This window comes from Octodon degus, unplaced genomic scaffold (assembly GCF_000260255.1).
Source record: "Octodon degus isolate 3935 unplaced genomic scaffold, OctDeg1.0 scaffold00049, whole genome shotgun sequence".
Taxonomy (NCBI): domain Eukaryota; kingdom Metazoa; phylum Chordata; class Mammalia; order Rodentia; family Octodontidae; genus Octodon; species Octodon degus.
In genome coordinates, this window is record NW_004524625.1 from 399,577 (window position 1) to 412,159 (window position 12,583).

At 49.7% G+C, this 12,583-nt stretch overlaps 1 protein-coding gene across 5 annotated transcripts in view; it reads left to right on the forward strand.

Moving 5' to 3' along the window:
* The first annotated feature begins 9,384 nt into the window (after nt 1-9,384).
* Lrrc32 (leucine rich repeat containing 32) overlaps nt 9,385-12,583 on the forward strand; it is a 12,773-nt gene continuing 9,574 nt past the window's right edge. For 3 of the 5 annotated variants that reach the window (XR_002821378.1, XM_023716626.1, XM_004632500.2), the window contains exon 1: nt 9,385-9,511. The gene's annotated coding sequence lies outside the window, so the exon portion shown is untranslated. Of the gene's footprint in view, nt 9,512-9,535; nt 9,709-9,832; nt 10,298-12,583 lie in introns of those variants that run through there. The other 2 variants (XM_023716629.1, XM_023716627.1) reach the window with 2 other exon arrangements.

Sequence of the window (12,583 nt, forward strand, 5' to 3'; positions counted from 1 at the left end):
TTTAGTATGCTGAATTATTACATTTGGTTCCAGAACTCTTTATGGCCTTGAGGTTCACAGATTCCAATATTACTCTAAATCACACATCACACTTTCTACATATACCCTTATGCTTTGAATATCAGTCCTTAAAATCTAATTGTTTGCCTGCATACCCACAGGTTTGGCATGACCCATCATGATGAACAATTGACAGCTCTGGGCTGGGATCAATTAACATCTCAGGAGAATGGATTAAATCCTCTGCACCCAGCATCCTTCATATATATATATATATTTTTTTTTCCCTCTGGGAGTGTCATTTGTGATCATGCCACCCATGGACCTCCTGTAAAGGAGAGAAAGGACAAAAAATATATTTAAATCAATTTGAGTTCATAAACTTCTGACTTTGCCAGTCCTACAGAAAACCCACTACTATTATGGACTACTGGACTATATTGGAATATTTTGCTGAATTCACGCGCCTACAATATTTAAATGACAATGGAATGCCCTTCTCTGACAAAACTAACCAAAAAAAGAGGATACAAATGAACGACCCTTTTGTATCTGTATACCCAAAATAGGATAGATATAGAGCTCCATTCTCTTAATGCAATGAATAGAGAGGTTTGTTATAATACTGTTTGAGACAGGATATCATGTCTGCATCTTGTACAATGACTAACCACTAAGACAACTACATGCAATGAATTAACTATTGAAAATGTGCCAGTAATTGGTTGTGAAACTGTCTCATTGATATTTGTTTCTCAATAAAATTATTACAAAGAAAAAAATTTTGAGTTCATAGACTGGAGCCCTCAGGGGAGGCTAGAAGGGAAAGACAACAACCATGTGGCCAATCAGCATTATCATGCCAACTACTTTGGAAGAAACACTTCTGTTCTATATGTTAGAGATGAGGGACCTGCCTCACAGCATGGGTCTAGCTTCAGCCCCCCATTGCTACAGGCCATCATCAATGGCAAACCTGGACCCCTTCAGAGGACATTTTTAAAAATGGCCCTTCTGGCTGCAAAGACAGCCAACATTTTGGTTCTAGCCATTCAAGGTCAGTGAGGACTCAGGATATAAGAGAACCTGTACTGTAACATAATGTAACTCAGTTGTGTCCCAAATTTTCTGATCAAGGAGATTATAGGGCCACAGAAGAATGTGATCAATGATGTAGAGTGAACCTATGGAGAGAAAATATTCTTTCAGGCTTTCACAAGTTGGCCAAGCAATGGCCGTGACTCAGCCACGTGGCTGACACTGACAAAGGATCTACAAACTGCAGTACAGGGTTTCAGGATAAATCCTAAGGGGATTTGACTGACCTTATCAGATACAAAAGTTACATTTTTTGGTATATAGGTCTTGCTTTATCTTGCTCTTAACCATCCAGCAGAAAAGTATAAAAATGAGGTATAAAAAGTAAAGCCATATTAATATGCTGAGCTGTAAAAGGCTCAAGTCAACAACTTCTGACATTGCCAGTTCTATGGATAACCCACTACTATTACAGGTTACTGGACTATATTGAATTATTTTGCTGAATTCACGCACCTACAATATTTAAATGGCAATGGAATACCCATCTCTGACAAAACTAAACAAAAAAGGGGATGTAAATGAAGGACCATTTTGTATCTGTATATACAAAATAAGATAGATATACAGCTACTCTCTCTTAATTCAATAAAAGATTTGTGCTAATAGTGTTTGGACAGAATATCATGTCTGCATCTTACACTATGAATAACTAGTAAGAAGACAACAATATGCAATGTATTAATTATTGAAACTGTCCTACTAGCCTGTTTTGAAACTGTCTCATTGCTATTTGTTTCTCAATAAAATTAATTTTTAAAAAATGGCCCTTCCCTATTGTGTTGATCAAAAGTAGAAGAGATGTTTGTACAAATTTACTGATGGTACCTCCATATCCAAATTTGGAAAAGCAAAATTACAGTTTTCCATATATCCATAACATCTTATCTTCTTGTATGGAACTACTAAATGAAATCTCACTTTTAATTGTAAGGAATGTACCTTACACCATTGTGTATCCCCTAGAGCTCTACAAACAAGGCCTTGCTGATCGGAGGGCATATGTCTGGAGATTGAATGCCGGTGAATCTTACACCGCGATAGGCCAACTCTCCTGTGATTCATTTATTATAAACATTAGTTAATCACGTTCTGCACAAGACAAAACAAATGCTAAGGTTGCTGGAATTGTTTCTTTGGCGTCATTGATTTCTAGTGTTGCTGTCTCCTCTATAGCTCTTACTCATTTGATACAGACTACTCGTTTGGTAGATAATTAGACAGAACTGCAAACAAAGCTTTAAATACACAGCATTCTACTGACACAAAATGACAGTCACAGATTAGTGTCTTAGACATGACTGTTACATAGGTGGGATGTGAAATAGAGAACCTGCAGCTACAGCAAGGTCTCCGGTACCATTTTACTAGTACTCGGGATTGTGAAACTCTGCTCCTGGGTAACCACTTTACCTATCCTGGGGAGCAGATAAAGACCCACATGCGGGGTGCTATACATAGTAATAATGAGTATTGATTTAAAGGGGCTGCAAGGGGAGATGTTATCCACATCTCAGCAGATTCAAAATTGTGATGAACAAATTCAGGGTTGGGATTAAATTTGCTAATTCTTTTGATCAACTTAATCTGTGAAATTATCTCAAAGCTAATTTTGGATTATTTATTTATTTATGTATTTATTTGGTACAGGGTCTCACTACGCAGCTTGGACTCATAGTGCTCCTCCTGTTTTCAGCCTCCCCAGTGCTGGGATTACAGGCGTGAGCCACCACACCCGGACTCAGTCACTGGTTCAGCATACCCAGGAGCAGGGCCCAGTGTGGCAGGCACTACCAGGGGTCAAAGCCTAGTCCCTGGGCTTGCCTAAGCAGGTGCTTAGTTTGCTGAGCTATCTCGCTGGCTCTCAAAGCTCATTTTAGATTTTATGCTGTATTGATTATACTAATCAGCATATGATTTGCGTTTCTTCTACCCTGCCACAGGGGAAATCAATGCCTAGACACCCAAACCAAACAATGCCTAGACAGTGTACAACCTCAATTCATGCTGTTTCAACTCCTGCAATTACAGAAACAAGAAGAGAGAACTGTTAGGGATCAAGAGTATGAAATAATATAGTACCATGCTGGGAACCAGGCTCCATGATCATGGTCGTGTGGTCCAGGCAGTGTGACCTGCGACAGGAGAGTTTGCAAATTGCTGCATGCTCTCTGGTTGTGTTGGCAAAACTCATCCTCCCAGCCTCCTGGGGCAAGATAATATCTGCTGAAGACAGTATACAAAATGCAGGCATCCAGGTGGGGCAAAGGGCTTTAACTTGTTCCCTTTAAAATAATAAGCTTGATTACCATTTTATTACCCTATTCTTACTGTAGTCACTGTTCCAGGAAACATCCAACACCCTTCCCTGCTCCTTGCTGGCTAATAAGAGTGGGCTGACTACAGAGATTGGTGTGATTGCTCACCAGAGACAGCTTCCTCCTGGTGCCCCCTTCTTCAAACCCCCACCCTGTGTAGCTTGAAATGTGCCATTTTTCTCTTTTTCCCCACCCTTCCTCCCACAGGTATCTGGGTATCTGATCAGCCCCTGGCAACTTCGGGGCAGCCAGGAAATAGAGAGAGAGAAGGGAAGAGCCAGGGACAAGGATCAGGGAAGCTCAGGCCCATGTGACCTGCCCCCTCTGACAAGCCTTCACCTCCACACAGCACAGCCAGCTATGACCGCACAAAGAACTAACCTACCAATCCACTGATGCATACAGTTGCCTTCGATCCAGTCCCCACCGAAACCCCAAATCTGAACACAGGACTTTCGGGAAACATTGTAGATGTAAACCATAACATTATCTAAGTATGGTGACTGACTTTTGTGTCTCTACAACATCTGAAAAATGTGTGAGACAGGCATGGTGGCACAACTCTCTGTAGCCCCAACACTCTGAGGGGCTGTGTCAGGGGACTCACAAGTTCAAGCCCAGCCTGGCCAACTTGACTTAGAAAGAGGGTGGGGGCTGAAGACATAGCTCAGTGAAAAATCTCTTGGTTCAACCCTAGTACTGAGAGAAAGAGGAGGGAGAGGAAGAGGGAGAGAGGAAGGGAAGAGAGAAGGAGGAGGAAGAGGAAGAGAAAGGAGAAAAGAGCAGAGAGAAATAGAAGGAATAGAAAGGAAAGGACAATTGATAGTGTGTGCCCGTAACACACTTAGTGTGAAGTGATGCACACCTGTCATTTCCACAAGTTGTGGCCCCTTGAGTCCTGCACCAGCCTTTGAGGGCACATGCAGAGGGTGCAGACACATGTGTCTTGGGGAACACATGGCTCCCATCAGCAGGTGGAACGACACAGGGGGAGGGTGACTGCAGGGACTGTAGAGGGGACTGTCCGCACCTTACCAGCTCCTAGCTGGGTGACTGGAGTTAGCTCCTGCCCGTTCGTGTCTCCACTTCCCTTCACAGGGCAGCACGTGCCGTATCCTCGGAGGGCCTCATGGTGGCAAGGATGGAGACAGCGTGAGTAGGACAAGGGGTCACTGTGCCTTCACCTAAGAAGCCACCATCCAGGGAGAGCTTGGTGTGCGCAGGCCACATGCTCCTGCCATCCACCAGGGGCCTCTACCTGCCCCATGTGGTCATGCACATCACTCAGCTCCACAACCACTTCACTCCCTCCCTGGGCTCAGCCAAAGAAGCAGGTGACAGCCATGGGCTCACTCCTCAAACAGCCCTGCTCACCCAGTGTTGCTCCCCCTTAACAGAGGTGGAATGGGTTCAGAGAGGTAAAGCCACGAGCCCCAAGGCACGCAGCAATGAGCGGCACAGCAAAAACAGGAATTCCAGTGCATTTTATTCCAAAATCCATGCTGTTCTCTTCCCTCCTGCTGTCCTCCTCTGGCCCTCCCACCCCATCTATAGTGAGAGTGGAAATATAGCTCTCCATGCCTTCTAGATTATCTGCTCTGCTGGCTAATGCAAAAGCACTAAGCATGCAGGTGCTGCAGCCTGGCTGCCTGGACCCATCTGCCCTGGGTTGGGGGAGCTCAGGTTACTCAACCTCTCTGGGTTTTCTGATGTGTCATCCCACAATGGAGAGAATACTAGCAAGAATAACAGGGGCGATAAAGCCTACCTTATTGAGCGTGGCAAAGATTAAGTGGGTAGATGCATAAAAGCTGCTTAGGAAGCTGCCTGGCCTAGCCTACCCTTCCAAACAGAAGCACTTCCAGTAAGAAAGGCTAACGGTTCTGCTAACCAGAACCGGCCCATTTGCTTGCCTCGTTTCTGCAGCCAGGTGGGGGAGGGGCCATTGTTACTGTGCTCAGTTCACCGGTGGGGTTGTCCAACCATAAGATCCCATCTCAAAATTAAAAAACAAAAGTTCTGTGGACATGAAAGCCCTGGGTTCAATCCCCAGTACTGAAAAATATCCAGGCCAGGCTTGCCCCAGCCTCACCACAAAGCCCACCTGCCCCTCGCCACTGCTATCACTGTGGTCCCCAGAGCCAGTGCCTCTCAGCCTCAGTTCCACTAGTTTGGCCGAGAAGCTGGCTTGAGCCCCTCCCACAGGCCCAGTGAAGCCACTCTTTCCTAAGACTCACCTCCCACAGCCCATCCTCTTCTCACTCCCCTGAAGATGGCAGAATGATCGTCTCCATTCTACAGCCAAGGAAACTGAGGCTGGGAAGAAGATTGTGTAGAGGGCAGTTACAGTTGGCTTCCCTCATGGCACAAGGTCTGCTCCTCCTACAGTGCACTATTCCCAATTCTGGCCTCGGGGGTGTACGTGCTGGTCACCGCCTTGCCAGCTACTGTTGGTTTAGAGATGATGTTTTACGGCCTTAAAGACCATAACGAAAGCCTAACACCGTCAAGAAAAGGTCTATCGAGGTTAATATTCACATGGGTAAAACAGAAGGGAAAATCCATCTGAAAGGCAAGCCTGCGGGTTCCCAGCAGCCCCAGTACTGCAGAAGGTTGTGGTTTCATGGTCCACAGCACAGCACAGAGTCAGGCTGTGGGGATTCTTCCAATCATGCACCACCTGGTTTGCCCAGTCTCGAATTTTCTTGCTAGCATCTCATCTTCCCTGGGGGCCACCGGGAGCCTCCCTATCTGGAATCAGCCACACTGTGTACTGATTGACAGGACTGCGAGCCTCCTGTACAATGGCCTTGGGGGCCAGGTCCTCACCTGTATCCACTCCCCATGCCTGGGTAAGTAACTGAATGTCACAGGGAGGGGGTGACCTGTACTCCATGGAGAACTAAAACCTAGTGAAAAAAGTCTCTGGAGTCTGGAGGCTGAAGACTGAAATGGAGCCCAGGCTGCCCCTTGCCATGTTTCCTGTGTGCCCCCGAGCCCCAGCCCCTCCTCTGTGAAAGGGACCAATGCTATCTTGCCTCCTGAGACTCTGTAGGGAGAAGACAACGCCAAAGGAGCCCCTGGCACCAGGCCTGGGCCTGCAAGTTCTCATCACTCCCACTGTAGACCTCAGAGCAAGGGGCATGCCACCTGTCCTCACCCACGTGTGTCTCTTTCCCAGGCACCCAGCAAGCTTTCGCAACTCACCAACTCCCTCTGGCTGCAAGGCAGTCACATTTGTTGTCCTCTCTTACTGTCCCTCCAGAAAGTGGCCCTTAGCTGGGATGGTCTCAGCCCAGTTGCCTTAGGGGATAAGGGAGGGTGGTCAGGGGCAGAATTAGGGATCCCAAGGTTCTACCCCACTAGGGTCCCACAGGGGTGCTGGGAAGGGACAGAGAATAAGGACAGCCACATTTGTGCACTGAGATCAAGTCTGGGAAGTGGAACACCCGGATTCAATTCCAGATTCAAACATTATGTAATGGGCCAGTTACCCAGCCTCTCTGAGCCTCAGTTGCCTACTTAGTAACTGAAAATAAAAACACCTACTAGGAAGGCAGCTATGGCAATCCATGTTCTGACTTGACACACGACAGGAAGAAATGGCCTGTACTGAGTATTCCGCAAAAAGTAAACTAAACTGGGGATCCAAGATGCCATAGTCTTTCTCACTCTTGTTCTAAATTTAGAAAGGGACAGCGAAGCCCAGAGAGGCTTAGTAATTTGTCCAAATTCACACGGGATGTATACATCACTGCCTTTCTGGACAACTGACTCCTGCATAGGACTCTGAGGTTGCAAAACCCTCCCCAGGGAGCCCTGAGCCTGAGAGGCACCATCTCAGAATGACAGTGCTAAAGATACAGGAAAAGGCATGCCTCCTATCTTCACTGACAGATACAGAAGGGAATGAAGCATTTCCACAAAAATACCAGCCCTGTGAGGTCTGAGCTGTCCCTCTGGGTCTGGAGCATGCAAACAGGAGTGAGCAGTGCTGGATACAAAGGTGGCCTCGGTGGCCTTTCACAGAAAGCTACCCCCTGCATAGCTGCCAGGCAAATCCAACCTGCTCAGTTCCCATGCGCCCTCTCCTACCAAGCCAAGCTCAGCCTTCTGGACTTGACCTTCAAAGCTTCTCCATTCAGGTGTCCTCTGTGTTCTCCTCTGCTGGGGGAACTCCACAAAAGTAGGTCCTAGACATTATTCACCAGCTCACTGAGGCCCACCAGGGAAGAGTCACATTTGCTGAGCAAGTAGGTGCTTTACAGGGGTCACCAGTGATCACTCTGTGATCCCTCATTAGCACTGTAATTAGTCTCGCTTCGCAGAGCAACAAATTAAGGTCAGAAGGATCAAGCGAAGCTGCCAGAAGTCACACGATGTGACTGCTGAGGGAGGGAAGAGATGAAGAAAGGGTGCCAAGAAGTTGCTGGCTTTTAGCCAGAGGTCCCAAGAGACATCTGTAGCAGGTGGGCATGCTTGATTGCCCAGGTGTTTCCAACTCTTGGGGAGCCCCATCTGGGCACTAAGTAAGGTGGAACCCCATGAGCCAGCTAACCACAACCGCACCACAGCCTCTGCACTGGAGGGGGCTGCCCAGCCCCAGCCCACCCTAGCCCCAGCGCACCCCTGCCCCTGGTCATTGACAGTCCATGAGTTTCTTCTGGGTGGCAGCTCCAGGAAGAGTGAGGTAATACCTAGACAGTCCAGCCTGCTTGAGGCAGCAAGGCAAATAGAAGAGCCTCGGACAGTATCTAATTCAGCCATACTGTATTGACACTGCACTTTCATTTGTCCCCTTGGCAAATTCCTGGAAAAGGAAGTCCTCAGGGAATAGCTGAAGTATCCCCCCCAATCTATGCAATAAAGCCATCATACCAGTTACCCACAGGCCCCAGGGTCAGGCCACCAGCCTGACTGCGCTAGCCTAGTTCTGGCACCAACCCCAAGCAGTAGCTACTGTCTTTTCCACTATACAAAGAGGAAGCCAAGGTTCCATTTGTCTAAATAGAGCCCTAGACGCTGATGAGAGCAGGTATGTGGACTAGCTGGGACTCTTGCAAGCACAGATCTGAGGGCATGGTGGCTGGAGGGAAGGGAAAGGATGGACACCCTCCCCAGGCTTTTGGCTGGGCCCCTTACCCATAACCTCCTACCCATGACCTCATGGCCACTTAGGAAGCCTTCCCCGGCCTGTGAGGCTAGGTCAGGTCCCAGGGCACTTGGTGTCAGGTGTGTCCTCTCTGCGCTGACCCCACCCTTTGGCAAGAGGGTGCCCAGACTTGGCTGCATTTAGCGCTGCGGACAGATCAGCATGCAATCTCTGCCTCTTACAGACTGTGTGGCTTTGGCCATGCCATTTAACCTTCCTGAGCTCCGGGTTCCCTACAATAAATGGGGATCCAACCACCTGGTTTTTATTTGTATTTACTGTCCACACCCCTAGCCTTAGATCCTACATCTGAAAAACCGAGGACTTTGATAGTCCGGGGAACGATGGGGGAGGAATGGCTACTGTGCGGGGAACCCCCTCGCGGCCGTCCAGGGCCAACGAAGGGTCACTTCCTTCCGCCTTTGGTGGCCGCCAGTCACCTCTCTGCTCTCTCCGGCGGCAGGGAAATCGGGGCAGGCAGGATTTCCTCCCAGGACCTGGGCTGCGGGCTCCACCCCGCCCTCGGGCCCCAGCTGCACGTGCCGCCGCCCTTGGCGCGCTAGCCCGCGCAGGCTTTGCTGTCTCCCCCTCCCAGTCCTTTCCGCGGGTCCCCTCGCCCTTGCTCCTACTCAGCCCGGATTCCAGGGTACCGAAGATGCTTCACCCCACCCCCGCACCGCCAGCTCACAAGAAACCCGGACACCCGCGATCGTGGTTTGCGGGCGCTAGGACCCCGTGGCCCAGCCCCCAGGGGCGTGGCGGCGGGCAAGCACGAGCACTATTTAAACCCGGCGGCGCCGCCCCCTCGCGGCCGGCTCGGTGGGGCGGTGCAGCGGCCGATCCGCGGGCCGTGACCCGGGCTGGCACGGGTGGGACCAGGGTCGGGTCTGTGCAAAATGTGCCGAGGCTGCCCGGGAGTGGAGCGGCGGCTGCGCTGAGCCAGGTAGGCGTCCCGGAGCGAGCCGCGGTCCGCGCCCTCGGGAGCCCGGCTGGGGTGAGGGTCCCCTGGCGCCCCCTCTCCCCAAACGCTCTCGTCGCGCATGGAGCGGGGCTGAGCCCTCCGTCGGACCCTGAGAAATCGGCAGGCTCCTGTGTCCCTGCTCTTTCCCGCGAAGCGCAAGCGGGCATCCCATCTGACAGGTGGGAAACTCGTCCAGGCGTTCAGGGCGAAGCACTGGCCGGGGAACGCAGACGGCCCGGGCAGCGCAGGGCTTGCACTCGGGCCCCACCAGCCCGAGTGTGCGCTTCCTAGCTCACTCCCCTGGGGTAGTCCGCCCGCTCCTCTAGAAGAGGCTTCTCTCACCCAGGGTTTGAAGCCAGCCTTCCCCAAGGAGGTCGAGTAAGATGAGGCGACCCCCAGCCCCCACGTCTAGCTAGCTGAGACTGCGCCATCGCAGCCACATTCCTTTGGGTTAAGGTCTAATTCCCCCGTGGGATGCACGTGTCTCCAGAAAGGGGCTTGCCCTTAGTGATTCACCACCAGCGCTGTGAGCCTCCTCAGTAGCTCTCCCAGGACCCGGGCCGCCAGTAAATCAGATGGAGACAGAGCTGAGAGGGAACACCTCAGAACCTAGACTGGGAGCTGTTCTGCCCCGCATGCCTGTGTGCTTGGGTCTCTGGCGGATTATAAAGGGAGATCTCAACCTGGTGTAGCAGAAACAGTTCCTTAGGAGGCAGACGGACTGATTCCGGTCTCGACTGTGCTATTTGCTGACTGTGTGATTTGGGGGTAAGTCACCTCTCTAAGCCTTATTTTTCTCATGGGCAAAAATGGGAATACTTCTGTAGGGAACAGCTGGGTCACCATGTACCAGAGAAGACAGCACTTGGGCAGTTAGACCTGTGTAAGTCCCAGCTCCAAAACACTTAGAAACTGAGTTCCTTCACTTTTCTGAATCTCAGTTTCCTTCTCTGTAAAATGGGAATTATACTCATTACCTTATTGGGTGCTTGTGGAAATCAGACAAAATGACATAGATCAAGGGTTTAGAAGAGTGGCTAATATCATTATATAATAGGGATCAGAGTATGGTGGTTGTAAGCTTTCCCCCTCCATTTCAAACACACACACACACACACACACACACACACACACATTCTTTGGCACTTCTCCAAGTGAGAGTCCTGCCTTTTCTCCTGCCTCCTGTCACCTGTCAGAAGATCTGGGACCTCAGTCCTCAGCCTGTAAACCCTGTGGTGCTCAGTCCTATGTGCCTCTGTACCAACCTTGAAGGATTCTAAGTCTACACCCATGCCACCCTGAACTTGCTGACCTCCTCTGAAGGATCCTTAGTGTCCCGGGCACCTCCACAGCCATTCTCCACGTGGTCATCACAATGGCCAGGGTGCCAGAATAGAGGCCAGGTTGCCCTGCATTTGAAGCACAAAGACACAGGTGGGAGGTGAAGGGGCTTGCCCCAGAGCCTGGGTCTGAGTGACCTCAGTTTCTCTTGTCAGAGAGCAGCCCATAAGGGACCATGCTGTGTCCTGGGCACTCCAGAGGGGGCCCGCAGCTGAGTCCCTTCCTAGCATTGTTCCATATGCTGCAGAGACTGCCCCTTCTGGATGTGCAGGTGTTCACACCGAGGATCTGCCAGAGGAGGAGCAGGAAAGGTCTATTGGGCATCTTCACCTTTACACTCAAAAATAAGCCCAGTCCTTCCTTGTCCTTGCCTGTTGTTGCCACTCAGCCCACTGTCAGTGAGTGTGTGCCCCTGACTCTGCCATTTGTCCATGAGATCTTTAGTAAAGACCTATTTAGTAGGTCCTAGTTCCCACAGAATAAAAACTAAAATATCAGGAAATGGTAAATGTAAGGAAAACAATAAAACATATGAGGGACCAAGAGAAGAACATCCTAGGCAGAAGGACCAGGGCAAAGCGTGTGAGGCAGGCATGAGCCTGCTCTGTTTGGGGAACTGGAAAAAAGCTAGAACTGGGGAAAGAAAAAGAGAAGATGGTAAATAGAGTTAGCGAGAGATCATGTAAGCCCAAACATTGCTGGAGACGTTCAAAGTAGACATTTGTGATTGGGTACCGGATCTTGAAAGCTTTATTTGACTTAATGGATAAGGTAGATTGTAAGAGGTCAGAATGGAAGCAAGGAAACAACTGGGTCAGCTCTTGCCATGGTCGGGCCCTAGCATCGTGGTGGCATCTGTCTGTGGTGGCGATAGAGGAGGGAAGTGTGTGGGCCTGGGTCTTCTAGGAAGGCAGTCACAGCCTACTGATGGGGGAAGGAATGTGGCAGGAGATGAAGGGAGACTCCAGGGATCTTGCCCTCCAAACATCACCATGTCACCAAGACTCCTGGTGTCATTCGCTGTGCCACCCTGGCCTTTTTGGTGCCATGATATGGATCTCAGAGGACAGTAGGCCCCCTCTCCCCTAGGGAAGCGTCCCATGGGAGCGGGTAGTGTAACAAGGCATGAAGTGCTAGTGTGGGCTCCGAATAGGGAACCAAAAAAGGCTTCAGAGAACCAAAGAAAGCTTCTTGGAGGGGGTGATATTGAAGCTGAGAGAGCAGGATGCGGAGGTATACAGCAGAAGAGAGGAGAGGAAGTGAAGGTTGAAACAGTGCAAAGCTGCTTAGAGACCTAGAGGGAGAGGACCCAGGGAGAATGAAAGCTACAGAGCTGGCCAGAGGCTGAGTTCCTCAAGAGCCTGGGACCGATGATTCTCATCTGATTCTGGGTATGCTAATTTCAAACAGGTGGTGACATCCACTTGATCTTGATCTCTCTCTCTCTCTCTCTCTCTCTCTCTCTCTCTCTCTCTCTCTCTGTTGCAGGGGGGGTGGGTGAGATAAGGTCTTACTATGTAGTTCAGACTGGCCTCAAAACTCACAGAATCCTGCCTCAACCTCCCAACTACTTTTTTTTTTTGAATTGCTACATAGTTTTAATAAAATTTATTCTAACAAGGTTATTCTATTCTATTCTGAAATATAGCACACACACATGCACACACAAAGTCACTTGGTTCATGAACTTCTGTCATTCCATGACGCTAGGGA